At 39.6% G+C, this 14,004-nt stretch overlaps 1 protein-coding gene across 1 annotated transcript in view; it reads left to right on the top strand.

Annotated features, from left to right (window-relative positions):
* Positions 1 to 1,685: 1,685 nt before the first annotated feature.
* The window catches only part of znf385c (zinc finger protein 385C), a 144,969-nt gene continuing 132,650 nt past the window's right edge, over positions 1,686 to 14,004 (top strand). Inside the window, exon 1 of the mRNA XM_077558790.1 lies at positions 1,686 to 1,853. The gene's annotated coding sequence lies outside the window, so the exon portion shown is untranslated. The remainder of the gene's footprint in view (positions 1,854 to 14,004) is intronic.

Below are 14,004 nucleotides of genomic sequence, written 5' to 3' on the forward strand. Positions count from 1 at the left end.
ATCGCAACACATGCTGTGACCAAACAAGAACTACAGTATTACGGTATCATAGCGTCCATATTGTACATGCCACATGATCAGCATTAAATGAGTGTTTATTTTCTGCAATTCTGGCCAAGGAAAAGATTAAAACAAACAATTATGGTCCTTGCAGGGCACCCTGGGGGACACCATAACTCATTTTGGTGCTGTCACAGTAGGCAAATAAAAAAAAATCCATCCATTCATCCATTCATTCCATTCTCTGTACCACTTAGTCTCTCTAGGGTTACAGGTGTGCTGAAGCCTACACCAGCTGACCTTGGGTGAGAGGCTGGGTACAGCCTCAACTGGTCACCAGCCAATCTTAGGGCTCATATAGATCATCAACCAGTCACACCTACCCACAATTTAGAGTAATTGTTTTTTTTCTCCCAGAGCCAAACAACTCAGGTACAGGGAGAACATGCTAATTCCACACAGGAAGAATGGAGACTGAATTTGAACCCACATCCTCAGAACTGTGAGGTGGATGTGCCAGTCAACCGCTATGTGAAAAATAAATAAATTAAATAATCTGTTTTGTCATGTACATGAAATTTGACCCCTGCATTTGACCCATCACAACTAACACACATTATTAGTGACATTGCAGCACGGGGCTGCTTAAGCGACTATGGAGCAGTTCAGAGGATCAGTGTTTTGCTCAAGGTCACCGCGTCCGAGTGTCCAGGGCTGGTGTCGAACCGTGATCCATGGTGGCAGGAGACAATGGCTTTGACATGGCTGGTCTACTTGTATTATGTCAAATTTCAGTTCATTTGCAATCACCTCACATCTTGCAAAATAAGCATGCAATAAACATGAACAATCCTCTCTCCAATCAACAATCCAATGCTTTTCAATTAGCGGAGTGTTTAATGTCACCGAGCAAGACCGCCATTTTGACTTCTGACGTAAGCTCGGAATTGTCAATATAGGTATCCGAACCATGTGATTTCGCTCATCCAATACATAAAATCAGCATAATAAGTGAATAAATAATTATTGACAATGTTATCATGAAACACAATGGGGAAAAAATTACTAGTGTATTATCATTACAAATATAAAATATATTTTAAAGGGTTACTAAAAAAACAATTCTTTAAAAAGAAAGTCAAGAATTTTCTGGAGTTTAAATTGGATGTAATATATTTGTTATATTTAATGTTAATTTAATAATGATTAATGTAAATATTAAAGTATGTAAACATAGGTATAACAAACTTTTAATTGAATTTCATTTATTCTTTTTTTACTGATTATATTTACTGATGTTCTTATTGAATGCCAGGCAATCAGTTTACTTCACAATTAGGCATTTGATGAATCGTAACTTGGCTACACTCACTTCTGCATTTACATTTCAAGATAAAATATAGTACATTTGGCAGTCGTGTTGGAAAACAATATTATCTCTGTGTAAAACACGTTTTGTGTCAAATTTAGTACTGAAATGATAATACGGGTGAGCAAATACAAAACCATAAAAATGTGTCTGAGAACATTTCGCATCCTCTGGCTTGACAATTTGCGCTTTCATTTTGACAGGCAGTTTCCGGTCTCATCTCCACGGCATCCAAACTTGCGCTAGCTTGACCACGCCGCCGCCGCTGCATTAGATGGTTCCGTTCACTTCTTTCGGGCGGTCACTCGTTACCGAACCGCTTTGACCGCCGCTTGTTTGGCATCACTGACAAGCACCGGACCGGGGTGGGATAGTACGGAAGCGGATCCCCGGTTAGACAAGACGTCCCGTGCCCGTGTTGCGTCGGTGCCGGTTCGGCTGTTGCTGGGCTAGAGCTTCAGGTGCGGACACCTGGAACGTGTTGGTAAGTTTTAATGGAGTTTGTCGTCATGTTGTTTGGTGCCGAAATTCGACCGGAAAGTGAAACTTTGTGGCAAATTGTCAGAGAAAGTGACGAAAAAGATGCCAGAAAGTATTTGTGAATGAACGCTGAGCCAGTTTGAATGAGCGATCCTTTATTTATGTTCAGGGGTTGTAAAATCACAACACAGTTAATTATAACCATGTAACGTCATTACGGTGCACACAAAGTCGACATCATTTCCTGCCAAGTGTGTGTGATATGGCAAATTTGAAATTAGTCCATCCAAGTTTACTAATTGCTCAAAACTATATTTATGTGACGTGTAAGAAAAAATAATCTTCAAGAAAATAATTTCAATCACCAATTTGACTTCAGCTCAGGGTTTTCACTGTTAATCAGTGTTAAAAAGCTCTGTTTATTTAATTTCATACGACTTTACAGCCTATAATGCAATATGCTGTATTTGTGCAGTAATTATTGAAATAGTACTCTTAAAATAGCAAAATGCCTATGTTTGTGATTTTGCGCCTTGTAATCAATAATGTCGTTAAATAGCTTTCAAATGACATACGTGACACAAAACCGGTTTGTGAATCTTTACAAGCTTGAGCAGACGAGGATGCTTTACTGGCATTCAGGGGATTCAAATTTAGTCGGTTGATGACAGATTAACAAGATACTTGATGGCGTGTGCCAAAAGAACAACACTTGATAGCTGTCATTGGCAACATTGCTTGCGTTTTGTGTCGTATATAATGACATTAATCTAATCTCACATTTAATACGTTGCCTCCCGAAATATTGCTCCTGTATTTTGTGCAACAACAGCAATTACAATGGCAACCCATGCAAGGTGGTACAAATGTTAATTTCCGTTGAACAATGTGTTTTTAACTGATGGTCTGTAGGTAAAAGACAAATGGCTCAATTTCAGGTTCATTCTAATTCCTTTTTATTGATGGAGTGCTCTAAGGAAACGTTGATACCGTCTGTAGAATACTCACCCTTATATAAAAAAACCCCCACTGATACTACCCACCGATACCACTTCACCAGCCTGACATACCTTGTGGGTAGCAACCATGTCAGCTGTTTGGAGATACTTCAGATAAATAGGGTATATTCTAGTGGTGGGAATCTTTGAATGTCTCACGATTCGATTCGATTCCGATTTTTGGGTCTGCGATTCGATTCAGAATCTATTTTCGGTTGAGAATGATTTTTGATTCAAAATGATTTGATTGACAATGATTTTTGCTTCAATCTATAGATGTGCAAGGAATTGTAATGATCTACTCCAGTCTGACTCGCTAATGCTAATTAGCATGCTACTCATGGCACTTTTATCACTCAAAAGAACGGCTCCACGCTGAAAAAAAACAGACTTTTATTGAAATAACTTGATTGTGACTTTTTCCTTCTACTCTCTAATGTGGCTACAACTTAACAGTGTATCAGAATGCGCGGAACCACACTGCACCTCAATGGCCAAACCGGATACAACATGAACAGCGCTCCAAATAAAGGCATACACAGACAAAGGCAAAACAGTATAAAATAATTTAAATAAAATGGATTTGGGGACATTTAAAATCGATTCTGAATCGTACCAAAAGAGAATCGCGCTTCTTATGAGAATCGATTTTTTTGGCACACTGGCTGTCATGTATATTCAATATAAGGTGTACATTTTGCCAAAGGTGGAGATTTTGACGTCTTACCGCGGTAGCGAATGTTGGTGACGTCATCGCATTAGGGTTGTCCCGACTAGCCGATGACGTAAATACGTCGGCACGCAACAACATACCGTTGTCGTTAAGTGTCGACACGTGCATACTGTCTGTTTTAAACAAGCACGCATAGCCGAAAAGAAAAAAACAGCAGAACTTAGACGTGACATCTTGTTTAATGAGGAAGTCGTAGTCAAGCGAACGGCAGTATGCATGACAGTACACGGCGCTAACGCGGTGAGAGAAACTTAATTTCTAAATAAACCTCACATTACAAAGTAGTATGAGATAAATGCATTGTAGCGCTTTTATTTTGAACTTGTTCCCGGAAGCGTGTCGCCACGGCATAATGCAGCATAAGGGCTGACGTGACTCGTCTATTCATAGTTTGTGACGGCACCAAACTCGCAACAAACGGCAGTAACACAACTTTGTCCTGAAATCCCATTCAAGCTACAGTTAAGCGCAGTAAGACACAAATACGCTGACATTGCCAGCGTTTAACGGAGACTGCAAGCTAGCAGCACCAAGCAGCAAACTAGCCACGCTAGCTAGCAGTGCTAAAATCGCTACTGAGGTTCTGACGTCACTTATCGTCGCATAGACCAAAATCTATGGGGAGAGATTCAGAGAGGAAAATAGTGTGCTGCTAAAGCACAGATTAAATTTAAATTCAAACAAAAAGTTGACTATCCAAAAAATGAAAAAAAAAATGTGGTTTTTGTCTTCTGTATTTATAATTGTTCTTTAACCAATCAAGAATATATATTTCTATCCAAATACCCGATTATTCGCTAGAATTTTCAGTAGGATATCTGAATACCAAAAGATTTGATAGCTGCAGCCCTAATAATATTCATTTCTAGTTTTGGACATGGCAGCGCCGTGTATGGCAGCAGCCGACCACTGGTGTGTGTGAATGGGTGATTGTGAGGCATTTGTAAAGCGCTTTGGGCACCATATGGTGTACGTAGATTAGGTGCTATATAAAAAGCAGTCCATTTACCATTTAAAGCGACCCTGCCATTGTGAAACTCACATGCTGGCTGTCATGTCAAACTTAAAACATCAAACATCAACAAAACAAAACAAACAGAAAAAACCTCCTTGCTCTTCTGTCTTTTTCTGCTTGATATCCGTGCACTCATGGCTGACAACGAGGCGCTCTAAAGCAGACACGGCAGCCTGAAGCCCGAGCCCACATGCTGGCTTCCAGTCGGCCTCCCCCCAGCCCCCTGCCCGCCTTCTTGCGATTTCACCTTCCTCTGCATGATATACAGACGCTCCCCACCTTACGAACGAGTTACGTTCCGGACGATCGTTCGTAAGGTGAATTTGTTCGTAAGTTGCTTCAGTGCTATATTTTGTATTATAATTTATGTTTAAAGCCTATATAAGTATATTGAAGGTTTATATAAGTATGTTTAAGGCTTGTACAAGTAACCTGCATTGGTTTGTACAGAAAAAAAACTTTTAATAAAATGGAGAGAATACCTACAGTACTGTACTACGTATGTTAGAGAGAGAGAGCGAAAGACACACACAGTATGTACATGTACGTAATAAGATAAATAAAATGAAGTTTAACTTACTTTTGGAAGATGTACTCGATGCTTAAGGAGATGATGGAGGAGGAGGAAGAGGAGGATTTTATATCATGAGAGATTCTTCGTCGTCGCTGGAATCGGCTTCAAAAGTTATTTCCTGCTTCATGGGGACCGGCGTTTTCTTCCTCCTCCTCCTCGCCACGTTGCTCAGCCTCCAATGAGCTCTCACAGCGCCAATCGTCGGTATTAGCGGCGGAAAGAAGCACTACGCGCAATACAAAATCTAACTTACAGCATTTCTTTCCAAACATTTTTCGACATACTGTACGCGCAGAAATGTTCGTATGTACCGTTTGTTCGCAACTCGAATGTTCGTAAGTAGGGGAGCGTCTGTGCATGCACTCGTGGCAGACAACGAAGCACTCTAAAGTGTCAGCGCCAGCAGACCAACAGAAGGAAAGATGCATCTTTGGGCTGTAGCCACCTGCACATTGCAGTCACACTGGATAGTGGGAGAGGTTCAACTCCTTCCAGGTGCAAGAAAAGGCCCTGATTTAGCCCCCCCGCAAAAAAAAAAAATCAGGAACACTGAAATTGTGAAAAACTGTTTATCTGCACAATTGATTTTGCTACATAGTTCTCGGTCATTGCACATGACAAGAGGTCACCTTTGTTATCTAGGATTCATAGAAACATGTACATTGAATAATGTGCTAAAGACATCTAGCATAGATGTTTTTTTAAAAGTGATATATTGATTAAAATATCTCTTAATCACTGTATTGTCATAGTACCATATCACTATTGTATTGCGATCCACACCCTTAGTCTTCAGCACTTACACTTCTAATGGTATATTCAATACGGCCCGGCCCGTTATATCGCTGCTTTTTGTGCATCAAGAGCAATTGTAATGGCAGTTTGTAGTACTAACATAAGCAGTCTAAGGCCAATTCACTCACTGCTATGACTTCAAGCCTTGTGCAAGTGACTCAATAGCTGCGTCTGACCAATTTAAACTGTGTTTGGCGTCGGCTCTTCCGCAAAACTGCTGCAATTAGTGAAATATACCTGCCATGTGCATTCCTACTATGACACTAATGATGAATTTGACATAGGTGTACAGTAAGTGTGTGTGTGTGTGTGTAATTTGGCAATGCAGCATTGACATTTTATCATGCAATGACATTCAAGTGACATCATTTCCTCCCAAAATACTCACTTTTAATCAGCTCTATTGGGACCGACAGCCATTATCTGACCCGCATGGAAAAAATCCTAGAGATTTTTTTTTACAGCTAATAAAAGAAAATAAAGCAGAGTGTGCTCTTTGCTTCGTAATGTGAAATATTTGCTGGATGCTATTTAAGACTTTTGTGTTTTTATAGGCTATTCTGTGCATTTTGTTGTTTGGGTGTTTCTGTGAGGTGTCTTAATGGTGTGTAGTGTGTCCTGTGGGATGTCGCCTTTGCTGACGTAAACATACAATTGTAATAGTGTGGTCAACATATGTATTTTTACCTTTAAATGTTGTCTGGACTAAGCTGGAGTGGCATCATGTCATGTGTAGGGACAAATGTAGTGTAGATAGATATTAGGGGTGTGCCAAAAAAAAGCGATTCTCATTTAGTATGATTCAGAATCGATTTTAAATGTCCCAAAATCGATTTTATTTAAATTATTTGATGCTTTCTTGCCTTTGTCTGTGTATGCCTTTATTTGGAGCGCTGTTCATGTTGTACCCAATTTGGCCACTTTGGGGCAGTGTGGTTCCACGCAGTCTGATACACTGTTAAGTTGCAGCCACATTAGAGAGTAGAAAGAAAAAGTCACGATCAAGTTATTCCAATAAAAGTTGTCTTTTTTGCAATGTGGAGCCGTTCTTTTGAGTGATAAAAGTGCCGCGAGTAGCGCGCTAATTAGCATTAGCGAGTCAGACTGGAGTAGATCATTACAATTCCTTGTGCATCTATAGATTGAAGCAAAAATATTTGTCAGTCAAATCATTTTGAATCAAAAATCTTTCTTAACTCTTTTACTGCCAAAGACGTTAAATGACGTTCTGCAAAAACCTACGGAGGAGCGCCAAAAACGTTAAAAGACGTCCTCCCATTTTTTTATTATTTTTTTTGAAACGGGTGCTGGGAAAGTTTGCGGAGCTGTCCTGAAAGTTTTAAGCAGGTCTCGTGAGCCTAATGACTATTTTTGGCCCCTAGAGGGCAGCGATGACTCTCTTTTGACAAGATCGGGTGGGCGTCAGTAGAGGCGGAGCTAGAGCGTCGAGCAGGAGATCAGAATGGAAAACAAAGGAAAAATGGCGGCCGGTCGCGAGGAGCTCACGCCAGAGCCGGTTTTTTCAAAGACCAAAAGCATCGCTAAAAGAGCACATTGTTGACGACGATGATCATCATCGATGATGAAGATGATGGTGACTCCGTGGTTGGAAAGCATTGACGCGGCAGTAGAAGACGTTAGATGGAGCTAGATGGAGGAGGGAACGGGCAATGGCGAGCGTTTGCAAGCAGCTCTACACTTACAAGACGAAAGGCATCGACCAACGCTAAAATAGCACATTGATGACGACGGTGATCATCCTCGATGATGATGAAGGTGAATCCGAGCTTGACGGCGAAATTGGAACCGCTGACGCGGCGGCTATGACGGTGTCGGAACGCGGAGCGCAACCGAGCACGCACAGGCGGACGTTCGATCGGACGACGGAGAGTGCCCCGAGTCCAATGCATATTCATCGGAGGAAGTGTGTACAGTCTGCTACTTGCTTTTTATTCCCCGGAAAAAAAGGCCGTCAAGAAAGTGTAACGTTTGCACGCAAAACGGACCAATGCGAAAGTGAAAGTAAACTGTTGTGCGAGTCCTGGCGTCTCCTTGCACGCAGGAGAGCGTTACAAAAGGAAAAACTGTATTTGAAACATCCACATAATTGTAAATAGTACCACAGTTGCACACATTTGTAAATAGTTTGCGAAATTGTTTTGTCAAATTGTTTCACTGTTGAATGGAAATAAACGCATTTTGCAATCAAAAAACACTTTTTCATTGTTAGTGAAAGCGTTTTACAGAAGTAAAGCACTAGTTAGGTGTTTGTGGCATCATTCATGGACAAAAAGAAGTGTACAATTCACTAGAGTGCATGAAATAACATCGTTTCACAAAAAGCTCTTTTTCTCCGTTTTTTGTTTCAAAACAGAGAATTTCGGTGAAAGTAACCATTTTCTATTGTTGATTACTGAAGAACGGAATAAGGTAGAAACAAACTTTTTTTTCTGATGAAAGATGAGAGTCCAATCTTTCATTTGGTAGGATGTGTGTTTCCATAGTCCAAACACAACATTTTCTGTGAACCTTGAAAGATCACTCAAAATGCTTAAATCGGCTGGCACTGGCGACAACCCGTTTTTGAAAACGTCTGGCAGTCAAAGAGTTAATCGAAAATCGATTCTGAATCGAATCGCAGGCCCAAAAATCGGAATTGAATCGAATTGTGAGACATTCAAAGATTCCCACCCCTCGTAGATATAGATCTCATTCACTGCCAGACATTTTCCAAGCAGAGTTTTAGTATTGACTGATCTTTTAAGACTTGTAGAATTTTGTCTTCTGTGACAATAAAATAATCAAATCTTCTGAAAGAAAGAGTAGACTTATGCTCTTTTGTAACCCGTAGTTTGAAAAGAAACCTCAAGCAAAACAATGACTTTGCAAAAATTATTTATTTACAGATAAGCAACTTCTGTTTGGAAGGAGTGTTGCAAAAAAAAAACAAAAAAAACAAAAAAACAGCTTTTTATGGTTAGTTATTATTTTTTATTATTTTGAATTGTATTCAATTATTGTATTGGATCACAATGATCATTTGTATTATATTAGTAGCTTTCCACGACATTGTTTCTTTATTAATATGGAGTGCAGATGTCAAAAAGTGATTTCTTCTTCTTGAACGTCGCTATCTGGCCTCACTTTTTTCCTGCCGTGCCCTCCACCCATTTTGTCTTGACCTTCCGTCAGTTTCCATTCAGCCGCCCTCCTTGCTCGCGCCACCCGCTGTGCCAAAGTGACCGCCAAACCCCCAAAGCTTTAAGCCTGCACACAAACGAGAAGATGGACGTCCAAATGTCAGCTGACCTCCCTTGAAAAACCATTAGCGACCTTCGCTTGGATTCCATGAAAAGTTATAAGCGGCGGCGGCTGCGGAGGCTTGGACGTCGCTGGCGGCTTGCTGACCTGCCTGTGCAAACACACACTTAATTCCCAATTAGCTGGAGGACAACGTGATGCCGTCATAGGTGCAAAGCACCCACTTGTATATTTGGTTGAGAGCTTTAATGAAATGTATTATGGGAACAAAAGAAAGTGTGCCAAAGGTTGGACCGAATAATTTTATGAACTATCTACAGATTGATTTCTACATATTATTTAGCACTCATGACTTTCACAAACTTAGTGACGAAAACTTCCACTCGAGCTGGAATGCGTTTATTTCCCCCCATTCTCCCCTCATGCCCTCGTCCCCTCCGTTGGCCTGGGTCGCTGCCTCACGCGAGGCTGGATGTAGGAAGATGGGGGTGGAATAAAAAAAACGGGCCAAGTGCAAAAACGGGACTCTGACAGCTGCATGAAGCCTGCCTCGGGGCCCCCTATACCACCATGGCGAGCCCCCCCTGCTAGTTGACTGGCATGACCCAAAGGAAGCTTTTCGCCCGTGGAAAAACCCCAACAGAAGCTTCCACGCTACTCAGCGGGAAGCAGCATCAGTGATACAGTTTGCCCTGGGGGAGGCCATGCTTAAATTTGACTTTCTTTCCCTCTTGTAGTTTTGAGGAATAGCACATTTTTTTTGCTCGTGATTCTTATACAAAGATTCACTGATAAACAATAAAAGCTGCTTGCATTTTAACACATTGCAAGTGAGGTCCCAGTGACGGCCCAGCATCGAACCTGAAACCTCCTAAATGTTGGGGGTACAATAACAAACGTAAGACCACTTTGCTGCTATAATAAATGGGAAAATCTATTTTAAAAATCAAACCACTTTCACTTTGTACGGAAGAGGATTACGGCCAGTGAATGGTTGGCAAGATTCTCACTTTATTCTCAAAATTCTGACTTTAAAGGGAAAATTGTGATTTGAATATCAGAATTCTGATTTTGAAGTAAAAAATTCTGACTTTAATCTCAGAATTCTCACTTCATCACTTTAATCTCAGAATTCTGACTTTAAAGTGAGAATTCTCACTTTAAAGTCAGAAAAACTTTGCTGCTATAATAAATGGGAAAATCTATTTTAAAAATCAAACCACTTTCACTTTGTACGGAAGAGGATTACGGCCAGTGAATGGTTGGCAAGATTCTCACTTTATTCTCAAAATTCTGATTTTAAAGGGAAAATTGTGATTTGAATATCAGAATTCCGATTTTAAAATGAAAATTCTGACTTTAATCTCAGAATTCTCACTTCATCACATTAATCTCAGAATTCAGATTTTAAAGTGAGAATTCTGACTTTGTGACGTAGAGCTATGAATTGTGTCGGGAAGTCAGAAAGTCAGAATTCTGAGAATAAAGTCAGAATTCTCACTTTAAATTCAGAATGCTGAGTATACATATACATACATATATATATATAACCTATTTTCCCCTCTTCACTAGCCCTAATCCTCTTCTGTAACTTTTGGAGGCTTGACTATTATGAGTAAAAAGTCCCAAAAAGCCAGGCACGAAACGAAACAGGAAGACAGCCATTTTGGTTCAAAGCCGCTATTTTCAAGGGCCCTAGAGATTTGTCGAACATCATACACAGATTGATTTTGTTCAATCGCCAAACATTGGCGTTTTCATAGTCACAACTCACACGTGGCAAGTGAAAGTAGAATGGCGGCAAAGTTTGAGGCCCAGCCATACAATACTCATTTCCTTTTTCTTGCCAACAAACCTCCATTGTTGCGTCAACAAACCAGCAAAAAAAAAGCACATCACATTCTTCATCTGCCGTCGGAGCCGACGTCAACGCTCCATGGCCTGTTTGCCTTCAATGAAGTCATTCTAACGGGCACACCTCGCTACCTGCGCATACACAGTGGCCTCAGTGTGTACGCTTAAGCAAACACACACACAGTGAAGCGTTTATGCTGAAGAGTCTTTAACACAGCTTCAGTGTGCTGCAGCTGGTAGCGACAACAACATGCGCTCTAAATACATAGAAAGCTGTAAGGAAGTTCACAAATGTACTTTTAGCGAACCAGAGTCACAGTGATCATTTCCAAAGTGCTTCAAAGTATTCAAATAGTTGTTATTGTTATTCATTAAAGATTTGTGGATTAGGGCGGCGGCTGTGACCAATTTTTACGTCTCGTCCCGCTACCACGGCAACGGATAGTAGCTATCAAGTCATCACAGCGGGGACGTTGAAAAGCCTCCAGCTGCTCGCCGCCCTCCGTCCGCTGCCTCCGTAGCGGCATTGATTGGCCTGGAATGACGTGCAAACTGCAGCGAGGGCTCGGCGTCGACTTGGCTCGTTATCGATTGTGCCGCACGGTGTGGAGGTTGAAGTGGTGTCATCATGGCTTTAGATGGACCGCTAGCTAGGCTGCGATTGGCGTGGCAACGGAATCAGTCGCTCGCATCCCCACGGAACAATTGTGCGTCTTTTGCGCCGTTGGACAGCTTTTATCACGCTGAGATCGTGTAAAGAAAGCTAGGACGTGTTAGCTTAGCTAAACAGCCGCTTATAGGTGGCAGAACATTATTCTTGTTTACTTTTTTTTAGCTGTACAAAGGGGATGAATGGTTAGAAGTAGCACAATTATTGTGATGATCGCATGTATATGATGTGTAATAATAGATTAGAGGAAGTGGTTTGGTTCCCAACCTAGTGTTCATAAGTGGAATGAAGCGACCACCCTTGGCGCTACATTAGTTAGCGTGTTGACTTGATCACCCCCGAGCTGGGGCGCAATCATCACGAGCTCATGGCGGCATGACACGCGGCGTAATTGAACCATAAATTGTCGTCCCCCCCCAGTAAAAAGAACATCTTTCACAGTTTTTTTTTTTGTGTGTGCTTCCCGTGGCTTTTTGTGCTGACAAAACAGCCGAGGATGAGGTTAACAGCGGTAGCAGCGTCGCTGTCACATCGAGAACGTGCACAAAAAAATGAAACGGATGCAACTATTTGCCCATGAAAACCTCAGAAAAGTGGAAAAATTCAAGAGGCTTTTACAAGCATTTCTTATTTGAAAATACTTTCAAATACTTGTGGTTCTAGGCAATCGTGTTTTCTATTTCTTTTTGCTTGATTTTTATCTGAAAGGGGATAAGAACTGGCAAAAAGTTCCTACTCAACACTTTTGATTTTTGATTTGATTTTTAAATGGGCTGAGTCATAGACAAAGAAAGTTAGTAAAATGACGTTTAAAATGTGTATGTAAAATACTTCATTTTAAAATTAAAATAATAATTAATGCTAATTTTTAATAGTATTTGTTACCATTCATGTAAATATCATGATCTCATTTACTGTCCCTGTAGTACGTTTGTGAACAGGTCGACGTGAAAGAGGGCCTCGCCCAGCCTGCCTGTAAAATTCACTTTGTGCAGATCCCTGTAGATGGCGACATTGCATCACTTTAGATTTGAGATCAGCACAGCTTTGGAGCAAAAGATAAAGATTCTCTGAATCGCAGCGTGTCACGCTAATTATAAGGGAGAGAAATTGTAAAACATTGAAGTCGGACAAGTTTAGGCAACTAGGATTTGAACAGAGTATGTATATTAACTCATTCACTGCCATTGACGGCTTAAGACGTCCAAAATTCATTTGAACTATTTCTGTTAGTTTAACATTTTTTCCACTTTTAACAAGAGTATTAAAACCTAGAAAAAAGTTGTTATTGTACATTTAGAACAGATATAAAATTTGTGATTAATCGTGAGTTAACTATTGAACTAATGTGATTAATTAAAATTAAAGAATTTAATCGCCTGACGACCTAATTTATAATAATCTTTTCTTTTCGTTTTAAAAATAATCTTAAAAAAAAATAAGATTATTAAAATTAGGCCGTCAGGCGATTACAATTTTTAATTGTAATTAATGGAAAAATATTTATAGTAGTAATAAAATAATAGTAAATTTGACTTGACTTGACTGATAAATATTAAATCATTCGCTGCCATTGACGCTATAGACGTCAAAAAAAACTATTTCTATTAGTTTAACATTTTTTTCCACTTTTGTTAACAAGAGTATGAAAACCTAAAATGTTTTATTATTATTGGACATTTAGAACAGATATAAAATGTGCGATTAATCATGAGTTAACTAGTGAAGTCATGCGATTAATTACATTTAAAAAATGTAACCGCCTGACGCCCCTAATTTTTAATAATCTTTTCTTTTCTCTTTTAAATCGCGTCAGGCGATTACATTTTTTAATTGTAATTAATTGCATGACTTCAATAGTTAACTCATGATTAATTACAAATTTTATATCTAAATGTACAATTTTTTTTTCATACTCTTGTTAACAAAAGTGGAAAAAATGTTAAACTAATAGAAATAGTTTCATTTTTGACGTCTATAGCGTCAATGGCAGCGAATGATTTAATATTTATCACAAGTCAAGTCAAATTTACTATTATTTTATTACTACTATAAATATTTTTCCATTAGTTACAATTAAAAATTGTAATCGCCTGATGGCCTAATTTTAATAATCTTATTTTTTTTTAAGATTATTTTTAAAACGAAAAGAAAAGATTATTATAAATTAGGTCGTCAGGCGATTAAATTCTTTAATTTTAATTAATCACATTAGTTACAAGTTAATGCTATAAACTGAGTACATGTCACGGTAG

Source organism: Vanacampus margaritifer, chromosome 2 (genome assembly GCF_051991255.1).
Source record: "Vanacampus margaritifer isolate UIUO_Vmar chromosome 2, RoL_Vmar_1.0, whole genome shotgun sequence".
Lineage (NCBI taxonomy): Eukaryota > Metazoa > Chordata > Actinopteri > Syngnathiformes > Syngnathidae > Vanacampus > Vanacampus margaritifer.